The sequence below is a fragment of the Poeciliopsis prolifica genome, unplaced genomic scaffold (genome assembly GCF_027474105.1).
Source record: "Poeciliopsis prolifica strain line A6 unplaced genomic scaffold, Auburn_PproV2 SCAFFOLD008, whole genome shotgun sequence".
NCBI classification, from domain to species: domain Eukaryota; kingdom Metazoa; phylum Chordata; class Actinopteri; order Cyprinodontiformes; family Poeciliidae; genus Poeciliopsis; species Poeciliopsis prolifica.
In genome coordinates, this window is record NW_026562383.1 from 8,029,632 (window position 1) to 8,047,554 (window position 17,923).

General features: G+C 40.8%; 1 protein-coding gene across 1 annotated transcript in view; it reads left to right on the forward strand.

Annotated features, from left to right (window-relative positions):
- The first annotated feature begins 4,778 nt into the window (after nucleotides 1-4,778).
- Nucleotides 4,779-17,923, forward strand: part of chd7 (chromodomain helicase DNA binding protein 7) — an 84,484-nt gene continuing 71,339 nt past the window's right edge. Inside the window, exon 1 of the mRNA XM_055032572.1 lies at nucleotides 4,779-5,114. The gene's annotated coding sequence lies outside the window, so the exon portion shown is untranslated. The remainder of the gene's footprint in view (nucleotides 5,115-17,923) is intronic.

Consider the following 17,923-nt stretch of genomic DNA (forward strand, 5'->3'; position numbering starts at 1 on the left):
TTTTTTTTTTTTAATAAAAGCCTGTAGTTGTGTTTTCTGAATTCCCCTCTATCCATTACGATGCAAGCTTTCCACATGGTTTCTGACTGATTTAGTCATTAAAATGTGGAGGAAATGACTTGTGCACTCTCGGAAATGTGCTGCTTGACCTTCAGCCGTCATGGAGGATGTATTCCCCCGATGAGGGTCGGCCAGAGTGAGAGACTGCTTAATGAATGAAACATTTTCAGACACGTATGTTGCCCGGAAATGCTTCCTCGATCTGTGAGGATGCCCTTTTGTTTGCGGCACGTTTACAGCGTCGCCAGTTCAGCTCAGGTCTAGTGTGAACCTTCATGACTCACGCAGGCCTCGCCAGACTTTTGTACCGATCATGGGAACGAATATCCTTAATGTGGGATTTAAATAGATGATTTTGACTGGTTCTTTTTCTTGGGTGGGGCGATTACACAACATACCAGTTGAGAGATCTTTAAAGCCAACATTGGTTCCGCATGTTTGACTTGATTGTGGAGGATCTCTAATCAATCAGGATCTTAATAAAACCCACTCAAATACAAGCCTGCGTCCCACTAACATTCAGTCACATGTCACCTAGCAAGCGACTGCTGAACCGCACTGAACTTTTAATAATTCTGGCTCCATATTTACAAACTAAGAGCCACAAAGGTTCAGTCCAGTCAAAAACAGAAATATGTTGGAACACAATGTCACAGACCATCCTGGAGCAAACTTCAGCATGTGTTAACCAAGGTAAAAAAAACAAAAAACATTTTGTATCTCCTGGGACTTGAATTGAATTGCAACGTTTGTAGTAAAAAAAAAAAAAAGTCAATAGAGATGAATTAGTCAAATTTTGGAGGCAATGTATAAAGTGAGCTGTAGCAATTCATAAAAGAAAAATTATATTTCGTCGTCGTCGATCATAAGATTTTTAAAGAACATTTAAGTGTGCAGCAAATATTTCCTTTAAGGTGTAGAAAGTGTTCTCTCCTTGCTCGTCGGTTTCTGCCGGCCCAGCAGCCAGTTCTGTCGGGAGAAAAGGGGAGACGAGCGTCAACAAGAAAAGCAGTGCTGGATGACATCCACTTGACCTCTGTGGCCTGCGGTATCCTGACATTGTTCATTCGTGCCAACTGTTGCACTGTCATGATTTGCAGGAACTCTTAAGTGGAGCACCGCCTTTATTAATGGCCCGTGGACCTCTTTACCCTTGCAGCTGGAAAGGCTAAGATGAAATTAATACAGTTAATAGCCGCTGCGGATGGTAATTGTTCCTTTTAATTCATGATTGCCAGGCGATAAGCAAACCTGAAGGGAGGTCTGTCCTCATGAACACTGTCAATCATAAGCTGCAAGAAATGCCTTTTTAGTGGGTTCTTAATTAAAGCTGAATAATAATCTCCAAATAATGACTCCTGGACGAGATACGTGGTCCGCCCAACTTTGATAAACAATGAACTTCTGACCATCAAGGAATGGCTGTTGATCTAACAGTAATGTTCAGTGGCACTGGCAGCTTACGACATGTGAAAGCATCACATTTAATGTGCTCCTTTTCCAAGACACAAGCATGTACATGACTCTGCTGGCCCATGGCTTCATCTGTCTGGCATCCTGCTATCGACAAGCTGACGTTTAGCTACCATATAAAGGAGACTGGAGTCTTAAATGTGGACAGTGCAAGTTACAAAACAATTGCGTCCCATTTTTATGATCAATGTGAACTACCGTGAATAAGGAAATAGGTTATAGTTATTTGTCTGTGGGTTATCCTGAAGATTTCATCATTTGAACTGGATTTATCATGATTCAGGCTCTTATGCGTGCATGCTAATATATGCTAGGGAGGCTTTAGCACAGCTCAAGCGCCAGCATATATATTTTTTCCTTTCCGTTGTATGAAATGTGACTCATGTATGGTGGTTGTTATTTAAATGATTAAAATGTCGAGTCCTCAGTGAAAAGGTTTTCCTCCCTTGCCAATTTTCTTCAACTGATGTTGATTAAGTATTTTTAAACTATCAAAGGACTATTAATATCCGAGTAAGTACAAAAAAAAATCTGTTTTCAAATTTTGATTTTGTTTCTACAAAGAAAAAAAATCTATCCAAACTAGCATGACCTTGTGGGAAGAAGTAACGATCTTCTTGGCCTGCTTATTTCTAAAACCTTTTCATCTTGTCTTTCAAATTTAAGTTCACACTTGAACTAGGCCACTTGAAAGAAAAGCCTTTACTTTGGACCACTGTCCTGCTTCGTAACCCACGTGTGCATGAGCTCAATGTCACAAACTGATGGCTGGACATTCTTCATCAGGGATTTCTGCTGGACAGCAAAATGCATCAGTTATCATAAATGTCCAGATCCCGAGGCAGCAAAACATTGCCAAACCATTGCAGAGCCACCACCACAATTGTTTGACTTCTTTTACTGTTTGGGTTTTTCAGCTGATGTAGCAAGACATGGGTCTTTGAAAAGTTCCTCTTTTGTCTCATTAACCCTGAGTATATTTTCCTAAAAGTCCCAGAGATCACCTCTGCTAAATGTCTTTAGCAGAGGTGAGACTAGATCTTTTTATATATTAAGTTTTAACTCAATACATTTGTTGACTATCTAGATAAGTACGAAGCAATCATACTAAGACATTCTTATAAAATTTGATATGCTTTGCAAAAAGAAGGAAGTTAAAAAGTAGACAAAGAGACATGAGAGTCAGGACAGGCTGTGTATCTGTGTACCAGAGAGAAAGTGCATGTGTATGTGTGTGATGATGTGCTTGTACGCATCTTTCCCAAGGCTAGATTAATAGGATAAGCAAATTAAAGATTGTGTCACGGTCACGGAAATCCGCCTTACTGCAGGTCCCTCATATTTTTTGCAATAGGCATCATTGTTTCATCACTTTAGATTGGTCAAACATGATAAGAAGATTCACTGTGTAGTTCAAACAGGGTGGAGCCGCTTCTGCTCCAGTCAATGAGGAAAGGGCTTGTTCTTCTTTGTTGTGTTCTTTCGATCTCCACTGGTTCTTTGATCGTGTTCTATACCGATACTTTGCTAGAGTCTGTGTGCTGTTAATGGATCGTGGTTCTATGACATTAATCCTAAAAAAATAGACAAGTAAATGTTATGATTTTGTTTTTTTAAAAAACAAAAAACTTCATCATAGGACTATGCTCGCTGACATGATTGTGTTAGGAAGTGTCTGTTATAATTGCTAAGGAAATCTCCTAATTTGAGAAGGACAGTCTTGTATTTAAAACCTGATGAAGTGTTCTGTTCACTTTACTTTAAATCGAATCTGGCTTTGCATGTGTTTCCTTTTTTTTTTTGTCTCCTTCTCTGGTTCAAATAGCATTCCAGTTCTTCTGTTATCTGCTAACACAAATTCAAATGGCATGTTGGGAGACTTTATTGCAGGTGTGGTTTATATATTGTGCGAAACCTCTAAACCTCACCGGTAGGAAGAAATTGGTGCCTAACCCTAACCCTGAGGCACCTCCACCTGGTCCTTTTTTATTTGTGTTCGTCTCAGTGTTCACCTCTCTCTCTCGCTCTCTGTTTTTTATTTTTTTGTCTCCCTCTCTCTCTCTGGTCTCGACTGGATTTTAGCTCCTGTAAGTACGGTAAAAAAAAAACTATTTTACTCCACATAGGATGACGCAACTATCACCATCATGTGTGTGTAAAGAAACAGTTCCAAGGTGCCTCCATCGACCTGAGTTAGAAATATTTTGCCAGTATAGTAACTTAAATTTGATGGTCTTGTTAAATCAGTCAACCTTTTTTTAGTTTTGTGTGAGTTTAAGTCTCCTCTCCTCTCTCTGGGGTTTCAGAAAGTCGTCTCCTCAGGATGTTGCTGCTGTTGGCATGCTTGGCTGATGGATGTTGCGTATTCTGTTAACTTGCTGATCCAAACCGAAACGTTTCAGTGTTTAACTGAACGTTGTTTTAACAAATTCAATTAAACGTTTGAATCTGAACAGTTTAAAAGAAAAAAAACTGTTTTGTTTTACTCTGAAGGGAATTGAGTGGGGATTGATGAGAATCGTTACAAAACGTGGAAAACTTGAAAGGGTCTGAAAAGTTTCTGAATGATCTGTGTGCAGTGGTGTTTCCCAACATGTGGAAATGAACTTTGATATGTAAAATTGCTGTAGTTTCCCTTTTAAGGTCAACCTTTCCATGCATAATTAATGCATGCGTGGAAAACCAATACAAAATCAATATTCTGCTTTTGATTGTTTTTAATCGTTAACCTACCTGTAAATGAAAGCAATGGGCTTAGTGAAATATTTACAGTGTGATGGTGAGACAGACACAGGCCTGTTTCAAGTTATAGTAAATGTGGTTTACTGACATAATCTGAAAACCGACACTCAGGTGAGGTTTACCACTGTAATTTCTAAAACAACGATCAAAGATATAGTGTCACTTTTAATTGTAAAAGGAAAAAAAAAGAATAAAATAATATATGTGCATTTTGTATGTGGAGCACAGAAAATGGCAAAGTACTTGGCTTTTCTGATAAATTCACATGAACGTAATTCGTGTTTAAAACGGTTTTCTGGCTGTCAGAAGTTTGTATGGCACAGCAGTGTGAATAAACAGTTAAATAACAATCTTCTCGAACACGCAGGCACCGCAAAATGAAGGCCAATGCATTTGTTTTGCATCCCCCAAACTGGAGCTCAGATGGAGCGCGTCAATCGGGCACGGCAGGGTCAGTGACCGCGCACGCCGCCTGTTTATCTGTATGAGAGGTCCTCGGGAGCGCGCCCCCCCTGGCCGAGGAAGGTGAGCGAGTGTCTGGAGGGGAGGACTCGGGAGCGCGGCCAGCCGAGGGATCGATCGGATTAAACTCGATTTGAGTGAAATTAACACAAAGGAGAGAAGAGCAACGCACACTAGTCGGCGAGGTCGCGGATGCGAGATACGCCGGAGAAATATTTTCTGAAAAACAGAAAAACTTGAACTTTTTTCCCCCCTCTGTTTATTTATATTTCGAACTGAAAAAGGACCACGGTGGATTTTTTTTCAAGCAAGCGGAGATAGTATCGTACTAACGAGGAGTTGATTTGATAAAAGGCTGAAGTGACCGAGCTTGTTGGGTAAGCTAACAAAATGCCTCTTTTTATTAAGTGCATTTACATTTTTTTCCGAGCACACTGTATCGTGAATGGGGTGGACATTTAGTACAAGGCGGTTTTGAATTAAAACAGTTTATATTATCGTTGAATAGTAAGTTTTCCATACTTTTCAACGCGATCGGACTCTTTAAACCACCGTGCGTCTGTGTTTCCGAACCCGACGGGCATTTCCTTCAGGGCTAACTCGCAGGAACGACTGTTTTTTCGATGAGTGCTCGTTTATTCGCCTCCTGTTTTATCATCTCCTTTTACACATAAAGTCATTGAAGGTCCATGAAGCTGCCATGCCGACATGCTAACAATAGCAAGTTTAGCTTTGCCACCCGCTGCATCGCTCACAACACACAGCGGTCCCATTAGTTAGTTGAAAAGTGGAAAGAAATATTCCCAGGACGGCACAGAGGGCTCATGTGTGCCCGAATCAGTTCACCTGACAACTTTATGAATTTTCTATTCTGCGCTATCGACTTAATTCAGTTTTAAGTCGTACGCGTTAGCTCCGTTAGCTAATTGTGTTGAAGCTTCCAGGAGACACGAGGTGGCTCGTTCGTAGAGGTGAGTCACTGCTGCTGAATGAGCGGAGCTCTCCGAGGGAGATTCCCAGCGGACAACACTTGGCACAGAAAGCCAAACACGCTTCCTGCGAGTTTAAGGAGACATTTCCACGTAAAAGTTCTGAAACACAACTATACATTTTCCCAGTGGCTGTTTATGGGAGAACCGGGCAGCAAGAAGTGTTTGTAGTAGTCGCTTGTTTTATTGGACGGAAGGGACGGAGCAGTGGAGGAGAGGAGGGGGGAAGCTGTGAGGCCAGGCGGTCACTCCGTATACCGTGTTATTTTTAACGTTTTTTCTGCCATACTTTACATTTAAAGATATCATTAAATTGACCAGGAGGGATCAATGTCGGGCTCTAGGGTGGAGGGTAAAGAGTTTTAAAGAGGCATGAGATGTGCGAAGCATTCCCTGGTCCGGAACGACGTGCGAAATACCGCTGATAGGCTAATTAGCCGTGCTAGCCGTTGGAGGTTGGCCCAGCGCTAGGACATAGAAGTTCAGCTAGCCTGCTAGCCCAGCTCCCATCCTTATTGTGTACAAACGAGGACCCACTTATTAGCCCCCCTGAGTTAGCGCCTAACCAGCTCGGGGCGGTTATGTGTCGGTTTTTTGTCGAAGTACAACTTCAGGCATCTTCTACCTCACTTTTTAATTTTTTTTTTGCCGACGTTGACGGTCAAACTGACACGGAGTATCGTACTTTTTTTAAACGGGAGCTTTTGTAACAAGCTTGTTTGTTACATTGTGTCCAGCGACACAAGTTTAGTAACCGTTACGGCTACACTTGTTACTCGGTGCGGACACGGAGGAAAACGCAGCCCAAAACACCTGCCAGTGCTTCTCCGCTTCATCTTTGTTGCGACAGCTTATTTGCGGAGGGGGAAAAAAAAAACAAAAAACTTTTGACATTATTGCCTAACCCAATTTCACTGTTTGTGTTTGTTGCGTTATTCTGCCATCTTTCTTCTGTAATCGGTCAACTTGCATAATGGTCACTCCCGCTGTCACGCAATTAGGGCAGCGCGAACATTTTAGGAGGGGAGGAAATAGAAAAAAAGATATCGTTGCGCAGCAGGTTTTAGTCAGTGTGTCATTTTAAGCATCCATATTGGTGTTATTTATTTATTTATTTATTGCCAGAGAGCCTGGAGCCGCTGCTACCCCCTCCACGTTGTCCTCTGTGAGCCAAGATGGCAGCTAGTCATGTTTAGCGGGCCACAGAGGGAGAGATAAGAGGGCCCCGACCACACACACATACACACAGCACACAACAGATGTTCGGCAGTATTTCGTCTCTTCCCTATTTTGTCCCTCTTTTCTTGTGGTTTGAAAAAAATTCCCTCTTTTCGTGAAAACAAAGTTGGTTTATGGCTGACTTGTCACGAAATAATATTTTGGAGCGATTTGAGACTTAGAAAAGGCCGTCCCTTTACAATTAGGCTTTTTTTGGTACTTGCCATTTCTGCTTGTTGGAATAAAAAAAATGAACAACTAAGCACTTTGAAGTTTGAACATCGTGATTTTATGTCTTTTAAATTGTTTTATTTTGAGTAATTTCTACTATCTCCACCGATCCGCACGTTATTCTTTACGGTCAGTTTTTCCCATGTATTTGTTGAATTGAAACACACAAGTTTAAATGTAAAATCGGCAGGGCAGAGGTCAAAAGAAAAGAAAACTGGAAACTGGTATTGAAAAGGCCGAATTGGCCTTGATCCACAACACAGAGAAAACGGAAAATATGCAACAGTTTTTCCACTAAAACTAAAGACTTGCTCGCTTTCTCATTTTTGCTTCAAAGTGTATGTGTCCTTAACCTGCGCTGGGTTTGGATTAACTCAAAGCAAGTGCATGCTACAACTCTATAGCCTGAGAAGAAGTGGCGGTGTTAATTTTTCATCTTTATCAAATACGAAACAAACTGATTTTCCAACCTAATTTCCATAACTGCATTTATACACCAGCAGCCATCTATTGTCAGAATGTCTGATTTGAATGTTTCCGCTTAACACAGGAATATAGTTTTGTGCGGTGTAACGGCCTTCTTTAGTTTGGGAAGAACACAAAGAAAGTTTAGACCAGATGCCCATCAGTTTGTCATGTTTTTGAAGAAGCTGCTCCCTGTAGTTCTGACCTATGAATCATTTGTGCGATCAGTGTTGATTATCTGAAAGATTTCCATGTCTTGAAGAGTAAGTGTAAGTTCTGAAATTAGCAAAGCGAGCCGGTGAGGAGATACAATGGTAGGATTGTATTTTAGAGCAATAAGTGAAAAGAAGGTTCTTGAAGTAGATAGACAAATTGGTGCGATACACAGCAGATATTAATCTGAAAATGTTCATTGTTAGTTTTCCGGGCCTCCCCATACCACATGATTTAGTAGTGTGTTTTATTCATGAATGTCCCATTAGTTGTATATTACATTTTAAAGTATTTCCATGTTTCTGTCTAAAAATGTTTAGTTTGTTTTTCTTCATTCTAGAGTATCAGTTTGGCACTTTGTCCTTTATTTTCTTCCCGTGGTCTTGGATTGTAGTCAACCTTCATGGTCGTGAAAAATAATCCTTTGCCTATAACCCTGCCACATTCAATTAATGCTTTATGCTAACATGTAATGTTGACAGTAATTCAATGTTTGTGAATGTAGAAAAAACATTGAATGTTCTTTCTAGAAAGAAATGTGAATAAAAGACCAAAATCTCAGAGAGATTACGGTCTTTGTGGTTCAGTAGGAAGTTCTTAAATTAGGTGTTTCTGTCCTCCTTTTACCGTTTTATTGCCAAGGAATTTTTTTAAAATCTTGAATGTGATGCGTTAGCACCCAGTCCAACGCTTTGTTTGAACGGCTGTCAAAGTTGATTTTTTCAAAATTGATGAAATATAAGCTGTTCCTTTTTTTGTGAGCAGCTCTTAAGAGCTTTAATACACTTCTGCAGCTTCTGGGTGTGAAAGAAAGTGATGTGGCTAAATGTACTAACCATGTGTGGTTATTTGTCAGATCGTAAGACTGATTATGTGGTTTTAGTATTACATTAACAAGAACTCTTTCACTGACATTGGGGTAAAACAATTACAACACAATTATTCGACTTCACATCATTTCAGGGGCAAACAGAAATATCCGAAAAGATTTCATATCTTGAAAATGTTGACATTGTACATCCTCGATGGAGTGTAGCTGTCTTTAATTTTGGTTGGAGTTGTTTTCTTGAGGGAATGTTTGCATTTAGTAGCTGTGGGCCATCCAGGAAAGGAGTATCAAGCAGATGTTTGTTGTCAGGTGGAAAGAATAAATTAATTTTGCTGCCTCAATTGAACTCGGCTGAAGTTGGCAGCAAGATATTGGTAAGATGTACAGCCAGAAATCATTCAAGACGGATCCCTGAATCCGTATTCATCATATTGCCACAGTTTCTACACTTAGCTGAGTTTAATGAAATGTGCAAAGGGTGGATAGTCAAGACTTTGTGTAAGAATTTCCTCTTTAACGAAAATCTTATTCTTTAGAGTGCTGGTAGGGATTTCTGGTTTTCTTTGAGGAATGAGCTGCTGATTCCCATTTTTAGCAACTCCAGTCTTGTAATTTTCTTCCCATATGTACAAAAATGGGACATTGCTTTATATTCTTCGGTGATATCAGTTTTTATTCCAGCAAAAAGTAAAAAATCTACAAGTTTATTCTCATTCATACATCAAAATATATGTATGTATAAAATTTATATTGAAGCACAAACATGATGGGTTAATAAAATGAAAATATAATTTTTTTTCTAAAATAAGAGTTTTTGTTGCAGCAGCTGAGCTGCGTATTAATGGAGAATTAGGCTGTGAATTGATGCATCCTTGGGTCTCTGTGCAGTTTGGGTGTTTTTGTGAATTGGTAACAAAGATCCTACTTTGTGAGAGCCTGGTGAATTCATGGACCGACTGGAAGAGCAAGTTGGAATCTGTTCACAGCCTTTCTAGCAACTCTGTGCTTCTGACACCGCTCTTGAAGTGGAAGTTGTAAGACTGCTGGCAGGAGAATAATGAGCAGGTGTTTTCTATGGCAGTGGTTTGCTCTGTCATCAACCAGCAGCTGCTTGCGTGTTAGAAAGTTTTCAGACCTTGTTGGGGCAAAGTTGTGTCGTCACCGCAGGTTTTTTTCTGCCTCCCAAAGATTTTCTAGGGTACAGATTTGTTCCCGATGCGGTTTGAAAGTAATTAAAACAGCGTCATCCTCTCCCTCCGGGAATGGGGAAAAAATAAATTTTCGTGTCGGATGTCACAGATTTTCAGCCCCACTGCGGAGCGTGTCGTGCAGTCTGTAGGTCAGGTAGCAGCAGGTGGTCTGGTGTAGTGGTCAGTTCAGTGCTTAAAGGCCAGTGTTGGTTGAGCCAGCTGACTGGTGTTTGTTAGGGTGGCCATTTTGTCTCCCATCATCATCGTGTGTCGTAGACAGCAGCCCTTTTGGGAGGGAATGGAAGTAGTGCTGTTGTTTGCCTCCATCTCTTTCATCTTTGCCATCTATTGCTCCACCTCCACCCACCCACTCCTCTGCCCAAGCGTGAGCCTTCCCCCACCTCCCTTCTTCTCTCTCTCCTTCTCTTCATTGTCACCCTTTCCATCTCTTTTTCTCTCCATCTTTGCCTGCCTGTCGTTTTTCTCCCCTCCCCATTCTCCCTTCCCCTATCCCTCCAGTCATATCATTTCCAGCCAAAAGGTTAGCGGGGAGCTTTAGCACCATGGTGACATTCAAAACCGAGTGTCATCACTGTCTCTCCTGCTCTCTCATCCTCCTCCCTCACCTGTCTCCTTTTCTGCCCCCTCTTCCTCCGTTCCTGCCTCCCCCACTCCCATCCTCCCCCTGCAGCGAGGGCCTTCTGGACCAAGTGCTGTGCCTAGAAGAGAGGCTGGCGTAAATGCAGATCTGAAGTCTTTGTGTGTGTGTGTGGGTTGGACGTGTTTTCTCGGCCAGTCAAGTACATCTCTGACCCATATGCGTGCATGCATTTTAATCCTGTCTTTTGACCTCAACCAGTCTGGATCTTGAGCGTATTCTGTCTTTCCTGACCACCAGCCTTCCTTGTGCTGGGATGCGAAAGGCAAACTCAAGGACGCTCCACTTGAAAATACGTGGGAGTTTTGTGTCGTCAGCTGCTGATGAATCCCATCACTAAAAAACGGCGTCAGCGCTATGAGCATCTCATCAGTTCTCCGACTCTTTCTGGGGTTTAATAGCTCTGTTGTGGCGTCCGCACACCCCTCTTCTGTCTCGATGTGTTATCTGTCACGGTTTCCATCAAGTGATTCACATGCCCGATGAAAGGTTAAGTGCTGCTTGCTTGTGGAATCAACATCTAGTTAGTGGAGATGGATCTGGAAGGTCAGAGAGGAGAAAGATGGCTGGTAAAAGAATATGTTAAGCAAAGTTGCACAGTCTCAGGACCAGGCTCCTGCATGGTCTTGAAAAGTTTTTAAGGATGTTTTCACACCCGATGAAAACCTATGAAGAAGACACTGAGCGCAACCTTTTTCTTGACACTAAAATGGCACATTTTAGTAGCTGTAGAGATTCTGTTTAGTTTTTCGCGGAAGGCCTCAAGCCATTTATCCCACTAATGCTAGACTTTGTTTTGTTTGCATACCCTGAATGCCCGGCGCTGTAGTGGTCTTCCTCCTTTTGGAGCCATCTCTGATGTGCTTGGCATTCACATATTCACTTGAACTGCACAAACTTCACTTCAACCAAACCAAAACCTAGGTTTGTAGGGGGAGCAAAGTTCCACTACGCATTCACACCTCTCCAAACGAATTGGACTTTCTCGGCAAATGAGCTGGAGTTCTGTTAAAGCGAAAAAAAACCCGTATTTGATCAAAATCCAAATCGGCAGGTCAGAATACAAAGAAGTTAACATTGGCCAGTAAAAAGCCTGACCTTTCTTAATATTTTCATTATCTGCTTTATCACGTCAAAACTCCAAACAGGTTTATAATGTCCTGAAATCAAGATGGAGATTTCAGGAATGCTTGGAACTTTCTTCCACATTTTCTTTTTTTAATCATTTGATTTTATATTTGTTTTATGTGTTAAATGTTGGTTCAATCCAGTACTCAAGATGAGCCAAAATGAGCCAAATGATTATCTCGCGTATATCCGGGGCTCCAGTGTGAATCTCATACAGCATGCTGAAAGGGCGTTTGTCCCAGGGGAGAAGTTAGCCCACATCTTTAAAGCAACTACCCTGGAGGTTAATTGGTTGTTAGCAGTCAGATGGGCGGAGCTAAAGAAAAAACTGACCAATCTCTGGGGAGTCACTCCAGATTGGCTTTTCTCATTGGTCTAAAAGAAAAACGTCAATAGCAGTGATTGATTGGGGGGAAATTGATGGTGGGTAGATTCAGAGCATGGTCTGTGTTCAGCCGTTGCTCCTTCATAGATGAATGCTTTAGTAGTTTCACTTTTATGGGAATTTCCTCATTAAAATGACTTCATTAGAGGTTTAGATTGATTCACATTTTATGTAAAAGTGAAAATCTAGAAAGAGGATTAGGAAAGTCCTACTTCTCGTGTTTGTTCAGCAGAAACGTTTCCAAACCTTCTTATGACTTGATCTGAAACGGGATACTCAACCCCCTTTTCTGCAAAGATTCACAGGCAGGGAGGAATCCTTTATGTCTTGAAAGGCCCCTCAGTCTGAACCTTTTGAAGAAAGTGACAGGGTTTCCCCCGAAGCCTACAACCTGGGACCGCAGGCAATGCGAAGTCATTCTCATCGATGAGTAGCAATTTCCCCTTCACCTGCAGCTTTGTGATCTCTGATCCTCAGTTAGGTTGACAGGTCCCACACAGAGTTTCTGATCAAAACCAAAAGAACATGGTTGGAATATTCTCACAAATCAAAAGCATGCTGTAACATTTCAGTTTATTTTGGGAGATAAAGTGTTTAAAGATGGAAGAATGTAATTTTATATGAAGTATTGTTGATAATAGGTCATTCTTGCATTCAGATGAGTAGTTATAGAGTTAGTTAAAGCAGTCGTCCAGACATAATGCTTCAGTTTAAGTGCATTTTATTGCACTTAAACTGAAAAATCTTCACATAACCTTGTTGTATCTTCCATGGATGCATCTTTGTCTGAAGACTAAAACCAGATCACAGCATCTTAAACTACACGAGGAAGAAGTAGTTTAGTAGTAGTAGTAGTCTTCCAATACAGGAAACCTCTCCTGTATTGGAGACCATAAAAAAATTGTCATTTTTTGCTTATTTTTATTGCTTGACAAAAATGACATTTTTATGATTAGTGTGCTGGTTAGTTTGGTTAGTTCATCTCTGCTTTCTGTTCTCATTAGCATTACGATTGCCTCACCTTTTTCTGAGCTTGAATGAATGTGCAGGCCTTGACATTATCAGATGTTTTTTTTTTTTTTAAAAGTAAATCACAATCAAAACTTGGGAACTTTAACTTTTCTTTCGATCAGGTTCAATTCAAAGTCTAAAACACAGAAGACACGTTAATCCTGAACTGAATTATTCTGCTCTGAAAATAGAAACTATGGAAGAAAGGGATTTTTGTGGTTTATTTTTCTTTGATATTGCACAAAGATGCTGCAAAAATACTTGCCACTAATTGGACATAGAGTTTATTATTTTCAGAAAAGTTCAGGCTACATTCATCTCCCCCAAAAAGGTCTGTGATGGCAATCTGAACTGCTGCCATCTTAATGCTGTGCTGTAGGCACAGCATCGTACTCGGGAAGAGTAAGAGCTTCTTAAAGAGACAAAGGCCCAATTTCATGGTGTCACATGTGGTTGTGATGCAAAGTAATTTTTCTTTTTGAGTCATTTTTAAATGTAGACGGCCTTTTTATGACTGAATTTATCATAGCCACTTGATTGTGGTGTAAAATGACAATATTTGCCAAAAAAATGGATACCTTCCTTTAATTTTCCAACATTAAATAATTTTGTGCGTATTTCAATCAAACTTAATTTGCCTCATTGAATTATAAGCCTGCTATATAGCTGATGCATTTTTGTTTTGGAATCTCAGCAATAAGCAAAAGCAAAATTTTCCTGATCATGAACAAATATGTTAGCCCTTCAAATGGGAGTTATTAAACCGCTTACGAACGGGGAAAATCTAAATTGTTGAGAATAACATGACATTTAGAAACAGCTGTACTGAGGATTTTAAAAAAAAGAGTGGGGGGATGATCTCAGCATATTACTAAAACCACATGGGTCAAATCAGGTTTGTAAAAATAGCTCAATACTTGATACTGTATTTAACCCCAATTCCTACTGCAAGCTCTTTCTATGCGACTATTAGCTGATCCACATGTTGAGGGTGATTAAAGTGAGTTTTCTGTTTATTTTGTCACATTTGGTGCAGTTCTCTTCCTATACTATAGGGGCTGCTACTGTAAAAAAACAATCCCGTTTCACAGCAGAAACGGTGGTGGAAGAAGAGCATGTGCCGAAATCATTCGTAAACATTTAATGCAAACAAATAGGATCTTACACATAATGAGTCTAAATTTTCTTTCGAAACTATGCTTTGTGCGTGTAATGGCGTCAAGCACATGTGACTGAAACTTAATGAGTCTATTAATCTTCACATTCCTAATTTAGATGCTGTGGGAAAACATTTTCAGTGGCGGCTTGTTGTCGAGTAAAAGTTTTTATAGATTAGCGTCCACATTTACGCACCGAGATGAGTTTGATCCTAATAATTTCTGAATTTTAATCAGTTTCAGCTTTCAACCAATCAAAAGCGAAGCCTGGAGCTCTGTGCGAAAATATGTGGAGTGATGTTCACCTCTTCTTTGCCTACATATTTCAAAGTACTTGTTTTTGAAAGGTTTAAAATGTTTGATTCAGGGTTTCTTTTTGTCTCCATCAGTTTCAGGACTTTAGCATGACAAACCAGAACTAATATAAGGTGGTGAAACAGGTTTTGCCTGATACTGTTTGCTTTTAGTTTGCTTACTTCAACACACTTGCTTAAAGAAGTGATTTCCAGAGACTACAGAGTCAGTTTTGGAAAGCACATAACAGGTTCTTAAGCTCAGTGAGCACATGCACAACTACACACACACACACACACACACACACACACACACACACACACACACACACACACACACACACACACACACACACACATTCTGTGTCTCTGTCTCTCCCTGTGCTAGCAGGTTTCTTGGCCACCCCTGTGGCCTACTTCTCTCCCTGTCTGTCCGTCTCTGCCTCTGCGTCCTCTGGGATCGGGCCGAGAGTCGGCCAGTGGTTTTTCCTACCACATGGTAAAGGCAGGGAACAGATTGGATAAACACAGCCCTTTCCTGCTGACCCACCCCCTAAAGCACCCCCCCCCCCCCCCCCCCCGCCCCCAACACACACACACACACGCATGCACGCATACACACACACACACTGTCTATTAACAAAGCAGCCGTGCGTAAAATAACCAGATTTTTTCTAGCTTCACTGCTTCTTTCGTTCTTTTTCTGTTCTCGCTCTCTTGATCTCTCGCTCTCTCACCCCCACCTCAGCCCTCCCCACCTCCTCTTCTCTCTTCCTTCCTTCCGGGCCTCAAATCCCTGCCCCAAACACACGGCCCTGCATCCCCTCACTTGAGCGTAATTACACACGCAGCTAGCCAGCTCCTGCATGCTGTCCTCCATTTGGGAACAAAGGTATAAATTATGGTGGCTTAGATCCTGGTGGTAATGGGAGGTGGGTGGGTGCACACGTGTCCTCCAGAGGAAGAGGGGGGATCACTCACTTTTTTTTTCTTTTTCTTCTTCTTCTTTTCTCAGGTGTTGAATCTGCCTGGCTGCCGTTGCACTTTGTTTCTTGGGCTTTGGTTTGTTTGTCTGTCTGCGTCTCAGAGGAAACATGGTGTTGTTGACATGGCAGAGCCTGTAGTAAAGCCTGGAGGCTACAGACAGTTTAGCTGCCAAACTGTCGACGGCGCAGACAAGACTGCATTGAGTCGCTGTTAGCTAATCTCCCTCCCCTTTTTCCTTCCTTCGCCACAGACTAACGCTGCATACGGCTGTTTTTTTTTTTTTTTTTCTGGGCTTTTGGTGAAGCACCACATTCCACTTGAGGAAAGACAGAAATATCTCAAGTACTTTTAAAAGTAAGAATTCACTATGGAAGTGCTCCCCTCTGACTCTGGATAAAGAGCGACAGCTTCATGCAAAGCGGTTCACGACATTCCTCAGGCTTACAAACATTATAATTAACATGGAGGAATGAGGAAAGGTGTGCCATGTACAGGTTTTTTACTCCTGCAAAGGTTTCCAGCAGCTGATGTCACCTATATGGCTTCATTCAGCCTCACCAGTTTCTTCTCCTGTCGCAGAGTTCAGTTTGGCTGGAAGCTGAACTCTGGTACAATGCATTTCTGTGCAATCATTGAAGGTGGGCGGCATGAACCTAAAAGTTTTATCCTGATATTTTGTGGTGCCATTGTGATAACAATAAAAGTGACTATATATATATATTTTTTTTTTTAACCAACTGTATGGCTGTGACTGCACGTTTTTAAACATAATTGAAATTGATTATGAGGGGAAATCGAAACCTTGAGATTCATCACAATAAATGAGAAACGATACAATAAAGCAACAGTTTATTGTATAGATAAAATGCATTTTGAAGATCCATTCACACATGCATCCTTCAAGAAACGGCAGGAGAAAGCTGTTTCACCAAGGTCTGCTTTAGTGTTTTGAGACCGACTTTCTTCTAAATGGAGGTCTGTGTCTCATTCACTACAGTGGAAGACGTTGTGATGCTGCAAGCTGCCAGGGAGGCCATTCATTTGCACTATGCTGGCAGTGATATTCTGTGGTTTCGGCTTGGCTGAACGGGTGGCCTCGATAATTGTGGTTTCACAGATCTGCTCGGTCTGTGAATTTTCGAGCCCGGGTGCTGATTGCCAGATTATTTCTCAACTCGTCTACAAGTGTTCTCAAATGATCTGGTTGTTTTTTTTTTTTTTCTGTTTTTTGGGGGGCGGGGAGCGGATGAGAGCTGACTGAATAATACAGTGCATTGTGGAAGTATTCACACTCTTTAAGCCATTTCATATTTTGTTGCATTTCAGCCAAAATCTTGAAAGCTAGTTAGTTTATGGGAGGGTAGATGGAGCTAGATTGAGGGCAATTCTTTAATAGAACCTGTTAAACGCTGTAGGGTCATTATTCTCACCTACAGCGGGAATAATGACCCACCCAGAACTACGATGAAATGATTTCAACGGTCAGCAACCTTTACAATCCTTAGAGACATTTTTTGCTCTTATTTTTAATGAATAAAAGCTGTCTAAAGCCATAAAATGCATGTGACCCTTTTGAAAACAGCAAACTTTTCTACTGTTTAAGTAGTTTTATAATGAAATAACTAAAGATCCTAGTCTAATTTTATATTCAAGAACAAAGAAACTTTTATAACAAAACAGTACAACCATTTACTTAACTGAAACTTTACAAATTTGTGGAAAATTAAGAAAATGCATTTAATTAGTAGCCTAATTACAAAAGAACTTTGCAATAAAGTGACACTTTGTGTCATTGTTAGACACTTTTACACTGGAATAGACAGCCGAGCAGAATAAAGATGTCATGTAAACATCAAAATCAAAATATTCTGATTGGACTCGGCTCGATCAGAGTGAAATTACAATCTGAATGGCGGCAGGTTTATGCTAATTGATGATCTGAGCAAGGTTCATGTAAACACTAAGGGTGCAGTCTTTTGGTTGATCACAGATTACTGATCATTCCAATTTTGGCCGATATCTTTTTTTTCTTTTTCTTGTCTGAAATGTTTCTAAATATAGCAAGAAAGGCACAGAACTGACAACAGTGGGATGACTGTTAACTGCAAACTTGCAGACATGACCTACCAGGTGGCTCTGAAAGGCTGACCTCTCAAACCCAAAGCAAAAGGCGACATTGATTGGCTTTTAGACATTTGCTGAGGTAAAAGAGACTTTAAGACAGGTGGATGAGATCAGCTTTATAAGTTATCATCCAATCACAGATCTCCCAAATTTAAAGAAATTTGACTTCCAACTGATTCATCTAGTAAACAGTAGTTCTGATTGTGGTGAATTGACCACAGACGCATGCGCACACAAGCGTATGTGTGCAACGCGTCAATGTGATGATTTTGTAAATGTAAATTTTAGTCCAGTTCAACTTGTACATG